Genomic DNA, 15,156 nt, shown 5'->3' with positions numbered 1-15,156 from the left:
GGGGGAGAACCCTGTCAAACTCTGCGGCACCTCTCTCACTGCAAAAAGGAGGTAGGGAAGAAGCAATGCCCAATGCTTTTGCTCTTGGTTTACAAAACGTCTCAGCATCTGCTTTAGGGTCTGATTAAAACGTTTCACCTAACCATCCGTCTGTGGATGATAAACAGATGCCCTGATGGGATGTATTTTTTATATTTTATACACTAAATGGCTGGGCACTTTTGGTAACGTGGCTTTTTTCACATTTCCAATGTGTTTTTGTTTCAGATTACATAAACTGGACATCCTCCTGCTGTTGCTTGCAGATGTAAAACTCCCTGCTGCTGCAAGCAGTCGCAGGAGCAGACACTTTTAGTCAGGGTAGGTTTTTAAAGTTGCCCCTAAATTAACAAATTAACACCTATCGTAAGGGTTAAACATTTGCCAAATGAATACTGTTGCATAATTACTGGGAGGCAGCATTTCAATACAATAGTCTTTAACAAATTAAGGGGAAAAAAAGCTTCTTTACGCTATAGGCTATATTTTTTATAATTTTTTTTTGTTTTTGTTTGTATTGTTTTGTTTTTTGCAGTTATTGTAAGGTCTATTATTGAGGCATCTTCGCAATAGACTCTTGTAAATCTGCTTTGGGATAACAATGTCAATTCAAAAAAGGGTTTCGCTCAAAACACGTTAATATTACTTTAACTCAGGGACAACTAAAATACCTGTTCTAACCCAGTTTCCCAGGAAAATTCCCAGGAATTTTCAACATGAACTTAAAACGGTACCCACTTTATTGGGCACTACACCTTTAAATAAAAACACATATAAACTTTTTTTTTGCATAAAAAAGCATTTTGCTTTTTATTTAAACAAAATACAGTACATTTACAATATTCTGAGGTAATGTGTCCATACGGAGAACAACGAAGTGAAACTGTATAGCAGAATAATAAATCGGGGTCAGCTATTCCACGTCTTTTTCATTTCTACTACTATTATTATTTTTGTTTAAAAATAGTTTTTAAAAAAAAAATCATTTTATATCAAACACACAAAGTCTGAGAGTCAATTTAGCTGGAAATTTACCTCAACATCAACAGTTCTAGCTTTCATACTGGCATTAACTTTGGCTTTCAAGACACCAAGTGTACCACCATATAAGAATTATTGCAATTTCTCTGATTGAGAGTTTTCTCCCTTTTTAATTAGTTTTTCTTCCCCTTTAAAAAAAAGCGAGCGCCGAAAGCATTGAGGGAGACATGAGTTAAAGCTAGATCATATAACAGCTCAGCCTGTTTTTCCCATCAAAAGGCACAGTAGAGATCCAGTTCACGCTCTGTCCTCGCAGTACAGGCTCCATTCGCTTGAAATTCAGCTACCACAACCCCTTAGCTCTCAGTTTGATCTGATGCTTTCTCCGATTTAAGTTTTCAGATTTTTAATGATATCATGCAACTCATTCACCCTCTTTTCCACCTCCATTTCTACAATATCTGATCGCCTTGATGCGCTTGATAACAGAATCACTCGCTTGGAACCAGCAGCCATTTCATCCTCATCAGGGACACCAGCAGCAGTGCTCGCCTCTCCCGCTGCTTCAGTCACGCCCACACCTGCCCTCGAGCTGCCAATCTTCACTCTAGCAACTGCCTCTAGTTCAGTATTCTCTTCTGCTTCAGTTGGTCATCGCAACTCTCTCTATCCCCAAATGAGACGCAATATTATTGAAGGCAAAGACGTTAATTTGGTCTCTATTCTTATTGCAACCTCAGAATTTCTGGATCACAGGGTAGTTGACTGTGGAGAGCTGTCTGTTACTCTAAAATCTCAGGATTCTAGACTGTCTAAAAAACTCACTCTTGGAGAATTCGTGATTGAATTTTCTTTTTCGCGATGTCCTTTGTGAAGTTTATGCTCACTGATGACAAGAACTGGACTCATATTTACTTAACATTGTTACTCTCTCGGTCAGATATGGCGGTACCATTTTTTATGAGTATCACAAAGCCTTTTCAGCCAAAGCAGCTTCTCAGTTAGCATTGGACAATACACTGATTGATTGGTCTCAACCCGATCATGATCCCTTTAATAGATTCTTCAGTGGTCTCCGTGCTTGTGGAGTTTGTGCTTCCACCGCCCATTCTACCTCTCTGTGTCCAAAAGCAGCCTCCTCTTTAGTCTCCTCATCAGCCTCAAACTATTCTTCTCCTACTCTCGACAACACTTATTTTTTTAGGAATCAGGCATCTGCAGTTCCTCCTATCCATTCTTCAGCTCAGTCTGCATTTTCAACAAGCAATGGAAGTCCCATCAAATATTCTGGAGGCAAACAGCTGTGCAATAATAACTCCTCATTCTGCATTTCCAAAAAATGCAGTTTTTTACATATGTGCAGTTTCTGTGGCGATGCTCATTCACATTCCATCTGCTCTCTTCCATCTAAATGACATTCATCATTACTAATCGCCTCTACCCCATCAACATCCCGGCTCTATCAGATGCTCTTCAATATCTCCCTGATCATTTTTTTTAGTTATCTAATTTCTGGCCTTACTAATGTTTTTTCTACTGGTTTAAAAACCATCCCTTCTTCCTCTATTACTTGTAAAAACCTCCAGTCTGCTATAAAAGGACCAGAAGTCGTTGATTCTCTCATCAATTCCGAGATCTCAAAGAGATGCATGGAGGGCCCATTTTCAGCCCCTCCCTTCCCTCAATTCCACATTAATCCTATTGGAGTAGCTACAAAGAAAATGTCAGGCAGGAAGCACCTCATCATTGACCTCTTCCCCTTGCGGCTCTTCTATCAGCAGCATTAATTCTCTCATTCCCTCGGATCAGTTTACTCTTCATTACATCACCATATCTGATGCTATCCATTCCATCAAAATATCAGGACGGGGTTCCTGGTTAGCTAAAGCAGACATTTTTGACGCCTTCAAAGTCATGCCTATACTCCCTTCTCTCCATCATCTTTTTGGATTCTATTGGAAGGGGCAATTTTACTTTGCTATTTCTTTCGGTTGCCGCAGCAGCCCTAAGGTCTTTGATTCACTCTCAGAAGCCCTCTACTGGATTCTACTCAATATTAATCGCATCCCCTTTCTGCTGCACTTATTGGATGACTTTCTCCTTATATCTCCTTGTCACAAAGACGGCCGGAGTGGGTGGCGTCAGACCAGAGCCAGGAAATAAACAACGGAGACTTGGGGTTTTGGTAAATAATTAACAAACAGAACAGAAAATAAAAGGGTTGAACACAAAACACAGGACACGGCACTTGAGGCCAAAATAAATAGACAAACAAAACAAACTAAACAGTGCACAGACAGACGAACAAAACACGGTGAGCAGATTTAACTATTATTTACTTTACACAAATACCTCCGTCTCCAATCCCGTTCTCCACTCACCGAACACCCAACCCCGACTGCAAGAAATGTGCGTCTATATATACTATTGTGCTGGGATTCAATTACTAATTAATTATTCACTTGAATCCCAGCACGTGAATTAATTCTGTGCAACCCCGTGCTCACATATTACATTTAACCAGCACGTGAAGTGATTTGTGACTTCCTCGTGCCTAAATACAAATCTACCTTTTAAATCACACGTGAAACACAGACCCGTTTATATCCCGTGTACCAATCTATACACCAACATAGATTGGTAACACACGCACGCAACATACAACACATAATATGCACACAGGGGCGGGGCACATTGCCACACTCCTCCATCAGCCCCTCCAGCTGAAGCACTCTTGGAAGTCTCTCTTCTCAGCAGTCGGCATCCCCCTCTCACAGGGGAAAACCATTGGTCCAGTTCACACTCTTGAGTTCCTAGGAATAACTTTGGATACTATTTGATTTGAAGCCCGACTGCCTTCCAATAAACTGGAATGCATTCGCTCTCTCATTTGATCTTTTGAGATCAACCACTCAGTTTCTAAACTGACCCTTCTTTCACTCCTGGGACATTTCAATTTTGCAATTCGCATCATTCCTCAAGGTAGGACATTTATTTCTCGCCTTCTCGCTCTTTATAAAACAACTAAAAATCTCAACTCTCACATTAATATTACAGCTGAAGCCAGGAAAGACATTAGGATGTGGTCCTCTCCTACTGCACTGGAATGGCCTTTCTCTGTTTACGATGACTTCATTTCTGCCCCCCATGACATCTCACTCCATACGGATGCTTCGGTTTTGGTGGCATTTTTCTTAATCAATGGTTCTCAGATGTCTGGCCTCCAGAAATCAACAATCTTCCTCCTCAGCTTAAATCCACAGCCTTACTTAAGGTATTCCCTATCATCATTGCATCTTTGGGGCCCATTTTGGCAGAAATTAAATCTTAATCTTAATCTTTTTGTAATAATCAATCTACTGTTCATATTATTAATAAAGGCCGTTCCTCTTCCTTTCTAATTATGCAACTTCTCCGCTGGCTAGTCTGGATTTCAGTTACATCAGCAGCCAACATTAAAATCAACCAATCCTTCGTCAGCGGTGGAATTTTACATTCACTCTTCTCTCCTCGATATTATTCCACTAAACAAAGTATTGCTAGCATGCCCGGAGTGGGGTCCATCTCTCCACCAGGACCAGAGGTGTCCTTACTCAGTCAGAAGAACTTTGTCTTTATTCTAGTAGTCCCTTTATGCAGGCCCGGCTCATGCCTCGTGAAGATTTCACTTTGAATTAATGCACGGATATCACAATCCTGGAGTATGCGCTTCCGCCCACTGTTGCCCTTTGCTGATGATGTCTTTCCCTTGGAGTTCCATACTGACATCACCTTAGATACCGTTGCTCGTGAAACATCAGCAAGTTGAGCTGTCTTGGTCACTGAAGCTCCTGCCAAACGCACCCCAACAATCACCCCTCTTTCAAAGTCACTGAGGTCTCCTCTTGCAGCCATGCTAGCCATAATTATAGGCAACCAGGCCTGTCCAGCAGTTTTATACATGACCCTAAGCATGCTGGGATGTTATTTGCTTAATTATCGCATGAGCCACACCTGTGTGGAAGCCCTTGCTTTCAATATACTTGGTGTCCCTCATTTACCCAGGTGTTTCCATTTCTTTGTCCACTACCGCTATATATATATATATATATATATACAGACGTGCTCAAATTTGTTGGTACCCTTACAGCTCATTGAAATAATGCTTCATTCCTCCTGAAAAGTGATGAAATTAAAAGTTATTTTATCATGTATACTTGCATGCCTTTGGTATGTCATAGAATAAAGCAAAGAAGCTGTGAAAAGAGATGAATTATTGCTTATTCTACAAAGATATTCTAAAATGGCCTGGACACATTTGTTGGTACCCCTTAGAAAAGATAATAAAGAATTGGATTATAGTGATATTTCAAACTAATTAGTTTCTTTAATTAGTATCACACATGTCTCCAATCTTGTAATCAGTCATTCAGCCTATTTAAATGGAGAAAAGTAGTCACTGTGCTGTTTGGTATCATTGTGTGCACCACACTGAACATGGACCAGAGAAAGCAAAGGAGAGAGTTGTCTGAGGAGATCAGAAAGAAAATAATAGACAAGCATGGTAAAGGTAAAGGCTACAAGACCATCTCCAAGCAGCTTGATGTTCCTGTGACAACAGTTGCAAATATTATTAAGAAGTTTAAGGTCCATGGAACTGTAGCCAACCTCCCTGGGTGCGGCCGCAAGAGGAAAATCGACCACCAGATTGAACAGAAGGGTAGTGCGAATGGTAGAAAAAGAACCAAGAATAACTGCCAAAGAGATACAAGCTGAACTCCAAGGTGAAGGTACGTCAGTTTCTGATCGCACCAACCGTCGCTTTTTGAGCGAAAGTGGGCTCCATGGAAGAAGCTTTTTGGCAAGTCACATCAGCTCTATGTTCACAGATGAAAAAATGAAGCTTTCAAAGAAAAGAACACCATACCTACAGTGAAACATGGAGGAGGCTCAGTTATGTTTTGGGGCTGCTTTGCTGCGCCTGGCACAGGGTGCCTTGAATCTGTGCAGGGCACAATGAAATCTCAAGACTATCAAGGCATTCTGGAGCGAAACGTACTGCCCAGTGTCAGAAAGCTCTGTCTCAGTCGCAGGTCATGGGTCCTCCAACAGGATAAAAACACAGCTAAAAGCACCCAAGAATGGATAAGAACAAAACATTGGACTATTCTGAAGTGGCCTTCTATGAGTCCTGATCTGAATCCTATCGAACATCTATGGAAAGAGCTGAAACTTGCAGTCTGAGAAGGCACCCATCAAACCTGAGACAGCTGGAGCAGTTTGCTCAGGAAGAGTGGGCCAAACTACCTGTTAACAGGTGCAGAAGTCTCATTGAGAGCTACAGAAAACGTTTGATTGCAGCGATTGCCTCTAAAGGTTGTGCAACAAAATATTAGGTTAGCGGTCCCATCATTTTTGTCCATGCCATTTTCATTTGTTTTATTATTTACAATATTATGTTGAATAAAAAATCAAAAGCAAAGTCTGATTTCTATTAAATATGGAATAAACAATGGTGGATGCCAATTACATTTGTCAGTTTCAAGTTATTTCAGAGAAAATTGTGCATTCTTCGTTTTTTGTGGCGGGGTACCAACAAATTTGAGCACGTCTGTGTGTATATATATATATATATATATATATATATATATTACAATTGAGAGCAAGGATTCAACATATTGCACATTCTTCACTAAAGTTATAACATTTTTTTAAAGTGATTCTATTAAATGTAATGTTAACCTGCAGTTACAGTGTGATTTTACTGCAGTTTCAATGTGCCAATTATTGTTCCTGCATTTCATTGTTAAACTGCAAGAACAATTGGACTGTCCTGCAGTGGGAGTTAGACTGCAGAAACAATGGAATTTTAGTACACTGTGGTGTGAAACTGCAGTTACAATGATTATTACAGTCTGGGGTAAAACTGCAATTGCAATGTTATTTTATTATCATGTAGTGTTAAACTGCAGCTACAATTTTATTTTATTTCAGTCTAGTGTTTATCTGTAGTTACAATGTGATTCTATTACAGGCTACTGTTAAACTGCAGTTGAAATGTGCTTTTACTGCTTTTTTTGTGTTAAACTGCAGTTACAAAGTGATTCTGCATCTTCATTGAAAATCTCACAAAAAACGGTATACTATTCACACATATTCAAGCACTTTATTACTTGTTGTTATACATCATTTTATAACAATTGCGTCAAAACGAAGCTTTAATAGAAAACATTCTTACCTCAGCTCAACACCACGAGAGCTCGAGCAGTATGTTTTTTTTTTTTAAATCTAGCGCCTCTGCATGCGACAGAAAGTTCTTATAGTGAATACTGCAGTATTGTCTCAATCATTTGAAAAACTAAGAAAATGAAATAACCCTATCAAAAGTCTTACAATATAGTGTGTAAGATGTGTTTCACTAAAAAGGTATGTTTGTACCAACATAAATTGTATTGCTTATGTGATTGCTCATAATGCATTCCTACAACCTTAGTAAAGAGAACTTACTAATAATAAAAAAAAATTCTCCACACTAACCATTTTTATCACTGTGAAAAAACATTAAATGGGGGGTGGGGGGCTTAATGTGATTATTATACTGTGTATGTTAATAATAATTAAAAAAAAAAAAATCATCTTTTAGAATAGCATTGGAGAGTACTAGGCCTGCTATTTCCAAAGTTTCTAAAGGTTTGAATTAAATTTAAGCACATTTAGCTACGTTAAGCATTTTTTATGCTGGAGGTCCTCAGTAGCCCCTACATATGCTGCTGAGCGGAGCACGGGGCCGCAGCGGCCACAAAGAGGGTCAACCCCAGCACCCCAGCTACTCCTGATTCCTTCACCAGGGGGAGGAGTGGAGCTCCCGCCGTCGCCTACCGAGGGTCCGCTGCCGCCATCGCCTCCCGAGGGTCCACTGCCACCATCGCCTGGGGTTGCCTTCTCGCTGTTGCCCGAGGTCGCCGGCCCTGCTTCGCCCGGGGACGCCAGTGCGTCACTGCCTGGGGTTGCCTGCTGCTCTGCATCGCCTGGGGTTGCCTGCTGCCCTGTCTCGCCTGGGGTCGCTGACGGTCCCGCTTCACCTGGGGTTGCTGAAGGTCCCGCTTCACCTGGGGTCGCTGACAGTCCCGCTTCACCTGGGGTCGCTGACGGTCCCGCTTCACCTGGGGTTGCTGACGGTCCCGCTTCACCTGGGATCACTGCCAGCTCTGCTTTGCCTGGGGTCACTGCCGGCTCTTTTTCACCTGGGGTTGCTGACGGTCCCGCTTTGCCTGGGGTTGCTGATGGTCCCGCTTCGCCTGGGGTCACTGCCAGCTCTGCTTCGCCTGGGGTTGCTGAAGGTCCCGCTTCACCTGGGGTCACTGCCAGCTCTGCTTCGCCTGGGGTTGCTGAAGGTCCCGCTTCACCTGGGGTTGCTGACGGTCCCGCTTCACCTGGGGTTGCTGACGGTCCCGCTTCACCTGGGGTTGCTCATGGTCCCTCTTCGTCTGGGGTTGGGCCGGAAATCATGTGGCTGGAGCCCCAGAAAGGGGAACTTTGGCCATGAAGAAGGAAGGGGAGGTCAGGAGACCAGCTCACCCAGCAGCACTTTCGCTGCGGGAGATTGTGTGGCTGGAGCCCCCGGAAGAGGGAGCTGACAGCCACAAAGAAGTGGGGGGTGAACGACCTCCCACCATGGCTGCCCACATGCTTCCCCTTTTCCGGGAATTTGAGACTAAGGGGGAAGTGGCCATTGGGGGCAAATGTGCTGCGCACAAAGGGGGGGGGGGGGGTATGTAACAGAGCCAGGAGCCCTGTACATGAAGAGGGGGCAGGGCAAAGCCAAAAAACATGGTATGTGGAGGACGAGCCGCCACATTATTGTTTTGTTCTTATTTTGTTTGTTTATTTTAGAACGGGGTACCCCTCCGCCCCTATGCAATGTATTATTTTGTATTTGTTTTGTTGTATTATTATTATTATTATTATTATTATTATTATTATTTATGTATTTATAAATGTGATGTCGAAGCCGTATGTTTTGTTATTTTTATTTAAATGTGTTCTGGCAGATATTACATGCACAAATATCTATAAATGTGACTAAAACTGTTGAAAATGTTCCTTACTTTGGCGTGTGGGGTAAAGTCCTGCCATGCCTCTCTTCAATGTGGTGGATTTTTTTTCAAATGACAACAAGCAGAGCTATACTGCCATTCGATTGGCTGTTAAACGTCCAATCAAATGGACTTGAGGGTTCAAGTGGTGTTAACTGTTACAAAAAGCAAAAAAATACAAGCTGCCATGTGACGTCCATTGTAATGGAGGCAGGGTCTGATTAAGTTTATAAGAATAAACTATGATGGGCTACTTTTTTTTAATTTCAAAAATTATATTTCTGATATCAAAAATTGTATTTCTGATATATAAATAAAATGTAGGCCTAGTATGTTTTATATAGAATATATATATATATATATATATATATATATATATATATATATATATATATATATATATATAAAAGACTATTGAGAATCGTTGATATCAAAACTATTATTACTAATATCAACAAAGCATTACCAGAACAGTAATAGAATTGTTGATACCAGAAATGGAGGATTAAATGTTAAAAAGGGCTTGCAATATAAATAATAATAATAAAGACACATAGTGTATCAGTTTAGTTATACCCATTACTGTATTTTAACTTTCAACCAATCAATGCAGCTACGATAAAAAAAAATAAAAAATAAAAAAGGCACGTGTGGGAGCGGTGTGGGCCGGGATTAATGACGTTTCAAAACAAAAGCTATGCCTGGTATTTTCTGGACGTTTCTCTCTCAGCTGATTGTGACGCGGTGTGGTTGCAGTGACATAGCGCTACTACTAGTTGGGACGGGAATGCAACAGCGAATGAGACGGCGAGCAGACGGAGTTGCAGATAGGCATAGATTATTTTAAGGTGTAGCGTGCCCAGCCTGGACTAGAGAGCAGACCAGTTTACCAAACATTAAGCGTATATATAATTGGACTACACCATCAAAAAATTCCAGATAACTTTATCCACTTCGATAGCGCTCAGGACAAGCTGGTGACAAAAAAGTAAGTATTAGTTTTGTTTTAAATTGTGATGAAACCAATGTCTTTCATTACGGCACAATTGCATGTGTCAACCAAAATAACTTCCCAGCTTTCTATTTTTAAACGCTTACATACCAGGATTGTGCAGTCTGTTTTCAGATTCAGCTACCGTAAGTGAAGTTAGTTGTATGCTGTATAGAAAGGTCGTTTTTACATCGTTTAAGATATGTTATCTTTTAAAAGTCTTTACTTTCAGTTTTACAAAGTGCTGTATGTTTCAAGCTGTTGTTAAATGTGTTTAGTATAGGCTAGTGATCTGAACTAGTGTATGTTATACTGAGTACCCAACCCCGTGTTCCCCAGTAGTATACTGGGAATTATCTAGAATCGAGACGGAACGTGATTGACAGTCCCGGTGTAACGTCAGAAAATGCTACCGAGATGCATTTTAAACATGTATCGTTCAAAATATGAAGAGTATACAGTTATGTTTTTGAAAATGTTAGTGGTTTATTTATGTTTAAGAACTGAGGCAGCAAAAGAAGATTGTTGCTGCACAACTCTTGTATAATTAATGCCTAACAGAAACACTTTGAATACCACAACAAATCCACTAATTAACCCAGTTAAAAATATGTATTTTTACTTAAGTAGTAAAGAGTCTGTTTTCTAATGCATAACTCAATAACAACGTTATAGTAAAAATATCATTAGTTTTGTAGACGTCTTTCTATATTGACTCTAACAAAAGAACATATATCTGTAAAGGATCTTAAATAAGCAATGTTTCCACGTTCCCAGAAGAATGAATGCTAGTATTTTCCGTGATGTCTGTAGTGTAAAGGCCGAACAGCGGCTATAAGCAAGACATCTCTCTCACATCACACTACACAGGAATCAATAAACGATACAGGTCACCACAGCTAATTCCTTTAAAATGTAAAACAATAAAACCTGTGTTTTAATTAAATAACAAACCTTCCAATGAAAACTTGGAAATTAAGCTACAGAGATTTAGCTTCTGTTGTTTGGTAAACCCATTTTTTTGATAAATTGTATACATTTATTTTTTTTCCATTGTATGATTATACAACAATATAACACAACGTCCAAAATAGGCTACAATTTCCCAAGAATGAGCACTACAACTATGTGCTTATACCATTGGCTGGTTCCTCTGTCAATCATACCATACATTGACCAACGAGAGCCAGCTAGGATTTTTTTTTATTTATTATTTTGCTTGGTAACGCGTCTTACACGAAATAAGCCAAAACAAAAAAAAAAACAGAGCTCCGTCAAAATCGTTTTTTTTTGTAATTGATCGTTTTATTTGGCGAAAAAGTTTGTGTTATTTTGTTTTCTCCGTTAAATGTTTTATCTCTCCACATCTAGAAACCTGGCTTTAACATAGGAAGGTGGAATATTAATCCTGTACAATTATTTGGCAATTAAAAAAATTAACTTAAATGTGTGGCAATACAACTATTTTAACTTAGCTAGCTTAACCCTCTCATGCGTGACTGTCCTCATTTGAGGAGGCTGAGTGAAGCCAAAGAAGTGTGTGGAGACGCTAGCAACAGTTGCTGGCAACAATAAGCAACTTCCGGTAGAGCAGCGCACATTAACTTCAAAATAAGACCATGCACTCGTACATTAAACAGTAGAATACTTACAAGTAGCTTGGCTATATGAATATAATATTAACAATTAAAAAAAAATAATACTTTCTCGTCTGCTCAGAAATAATCAAAATAATTACTTTTTCTTAAATATATCACACATAACTGCCTGAATAAAATGTGTTTAAAATACAGTAGGCTAATGGAGCATACATATTAGCAATTTCTGAAAAAATGTATGGATTGCAATTCAATAAAAAGCAAGTGAAATGTGAAAAAGATACATAGGGGAAAATAATGTTTTTTTATCAGATTTATCTTCTTGTAAATGTTGCTGGCTTTTAGTATGGAGCAGGGATCTGAAAACAGGCAAAGTTCGCCTATGCAGCATACATACTGCCCATTTCTGAAAAAAATCTAAGGATTGTAATTCAGTAAAAGGGGGGTGAAATGTAATGTAGAGACCCAAACAGATTAGGAAATAATATGGGTTGTATCACTGTTAAGTCACTGTAGAAAATACAGTGTGGGGGGGGGGGGGGGATGACAAAACCCCCTGTATAGCAGGAGGAAATCTCCAGAAGCCTGTGACTGGGAACTGTCCCCTTCTCAGGGCATTAAACAAGACTGTTTAATTGTTGACTCTCAAAAGTTGAAGGAACTGGTAATGCAATTTTTTCTGTGGTTTTACTGACTAAAAAACAGAGATATTAATCGTTTTTCAAGAAATGGGCAGTATGTATGCTGCATAGGCAAATTTTGAACCATGTGCTGGACCTCCTCCCTTTAGCTTCTTCCAATTTATAAATTCACTGAATAAAAAAAATCAACTACATGCTGCAATATTTGTGTGTGGACTCATCTTGTTTCCTGTACTCAAACTGGTTTTAGAGTGTCTTTGCTGACCATTTCCCTTATTGTCACCTTACCTGCTCTCAGCCCTTCATCCTCACCTGTCACCTTACCTGTTCTCAGATCGTCTGCCCTACCTGTCAGCATAACTATTTTTTGAAGAGTTTAAGTTAAATTTGACAGTTTTCACTTGCATGCACCGATTTAAAAAAAAAAAAGTAAACCCCAGTAATGCTATAACTTTATGAAAATGTGTCATTTGCCACTTTGTTTATTGTGAAGAAACTACAATGGCAGGGATAAAAAAAAGAAATGAAAGAAAAAAAGCGATGTATTCTTATGTACTGTTTCTGCCTGAAATACACACATGAAAAGTGTATCATTTTAAGTTTGACATCCTCTGCTTTATAGTTAATTCAGTGGAGCAAAGTAAAGCCACAACCTATTCAGGAGTAGTACAGTTTTAAATATTATTTTAGGATAAATAGTACTGGAAATTGCTTTAATTTTGTAAGATTTAGCTGGGAATTGTGCAGCATGTGATTGGAACAGGAAAGTGAAAGTAGTTTTTGTATTAATTTAACTTAAATATGTTAGTAATGTACTTTAGCTTAGGTATTGTATCAAGTTATATGATTGATTACCTCTTACGTTTGACCTGTTGTCAGAGCAATAACATTTTTGTTTTTTTAAATCTTCCAAAACACCAGATGTTTGTCTCCAGTTTATTGTAGAAGGTCTTGGGAAGTTGAGCAGGGCTGCTGTATGTTTTAATATGTGAAACAGTTTGGTTTTATTATAGAAATACATGAAAAAACTTAAGTGCACATGTCTATATTTCCTTTACCGAGCCTGTCAAAGATCTTTTATTTGGGCTTAAAAAAACCTGTTTGGCAACAGTAGGAAATGCACCTGCAGCACGCCTCTCAAAGATGGCACGGTAGATGTGCACTTAAGTTTATTTTCCCCTCAGTTTACTGTCATGCCATGTATATAATTTAGAAACTTTTCATTTACATTTAAACACATTGGAGCTAGAACATGCATATTTAGACACTGTGCTACACTTTTAATCAGGCGCTTAATAAGATGCTTATACAACATAAGTGCTTTCATTAGTTAACTTGAATGCTTGCTGCGCAGTAATTGTCAGAACATTTTCTAGATTTAATCAAATTAATTAATAACATGATGTTTTAATAGCAGTACAGTGAGATTTGTATAATTTGTTTGCAAGATGTCGTTTGAATACTGGTCAGGAAATTATATTTGCTTAATATTTTTATTATTAATGGCGATCAAACACTGTGTCATTAAGTAGTTATTTCTGAGATGTATTAGCTGATTGGTGCAAGTGCAGTGTTACAACGTTTTGTTACTGTTTGTAAAGTGTGATTGGATAGTCAGATTTTCATGACCATTTAAACAACCCCCCACCACTACGCACCTCTTGAGCTGCCTCTGGCCCCCCAAGGTTTGGACATTGCTTTGTCTGGCCCACCAGAGAATGGAATTGAGTGCCACTGAGCTACAGTATTTATATCCTTGTGTAGGATAGCCCTTCTAATCAAATAATAATTACCTGGAGCTTGGTTTGAAATGTTTACTTTAAAAGGTTATTAATTAATGTTTGGAGGTGCCAGCAGACATTGAACTACTATTAATATAATTGAAAGCAGCCTCTTGCCTCACGAGGGATAATGCATTCATAGACTGTTCCCGATCAGTTAAACAGGTTTTGCAGCAAATCTACGTCTTGCAGCAACCTCAGAGCGAACGCCTGCAGGGAAACATTCCACCGCACACTTTGTATCAATCTGCCCCAACATTTGTATAATGTATCTCTCTTCAGCCCTCTTGACCGGTCCTCTTTGTCCCTGCTCATGCAACTTCTCTGTCGTCTAATACGGATTTCAGTTTCCAATCCTTTTTATTCAAGACACCACTTTCCCAATACTCATAGTAACATGGCCGGTGCGTTAGCTCAGATACAGATATCCAGATTCCATCATAAAGTCTGCAGCTCATCCAACGCCTCTGGAAGCTTTGCAATCAGATCATCTATTCAATTAAATCTCTCCTTAGTAATCTCCTGGATTCAGCCTGGGATACATGGCATCTACTCTCACCCTACAACTAGATCATCCTACACCACCAGCCGGAGTACTTTTCTCAACAATTTCTGAACTAAAATGGATCCTCAACCCCTTTCAATCAAGATTGGATTCTCACTTTTTATTCATTCCAAGGACTCTTTCACTATCAAAGTCTACTTATCTGGAGTCCAAAATCAGATTTATGCGATATCCGTTCCTTCAACACTACACTCCATTCCAGCTGTTCGTCTTCGCCTGCGTGGGATCTTTAAGAGCCATCATCTACCTCTCCTTGTTTGCCATGTTTCCCGTTCGCAAATACTTTTAATCTCTTAAGATCCAGTGATGGAAATAATCTGTTTAGCCTCTGTAATTTCTAGGAATCATACTGGCACTGGATGTTTTAAGCAAGCCCACTATATCTAAACTCGACTATATTCGTTCCCTTATTCAGAACTTTCAGATCAAGAAACACGCACTGCTTTCCTACTCTAGGTATCCGCTGCAGTGACCTGAACCTCATT

The 15,156-nt window shown here is 39.4% G+C and overlaps 1 protein-coding gene across 5 annotated transcripts in view; it reads left to right on the top strand.

The window, feature by feature from the left end:
• The first annotated feature begins 9,845 nt into the window (after positions 1-9,845).
• dnajb2 (DnaJ heat shock protein family (Hsp40) member B2) overlaps positions 9,846-15,156 on the top strand; it is a 54,687-nt gene continuing 49,376 nt past the window's right edge. For 2 of the 5 annotated variants that reach the window (XM_034018846.3, XM_059031997.1), the window contains exon 1: positions 9,848-10,083. The gene's annotated coding sequence lies outside the window, so the exon portion shown is untranslated. Of the gene's footprint in view, positions 10,084-15,156 lie in introns of all 5 variants that reach the window. The other 3 variants (XM_059031994.1, XM_034018835.3, XM_034018856.3) reach the window with 3 other exon arrangements.

The sequence above is a fragment of the Acipenser ruthenus genome, chromosome 10 (genome assembly GCF_902713425.1).
Source record: "Acipenser ruthenus chromosome 10, fAciRut3.2 maternal haplotype, whole genome shotgun sequence".
In the NCBI taxonomy this organism is placed as follows: domain Eukaryota; kingdom Metazoa; phylum Chordata; class Actinopteri; order Acipenseriformes; family Acipenseridae; genus Acipenser; species Acipenser ruthenus.
The sequence above is the reverse complement of the archived record's forward strand: the minus strand, read 5'-3'. Positions and strand labels throughout refer to the sequence as shown.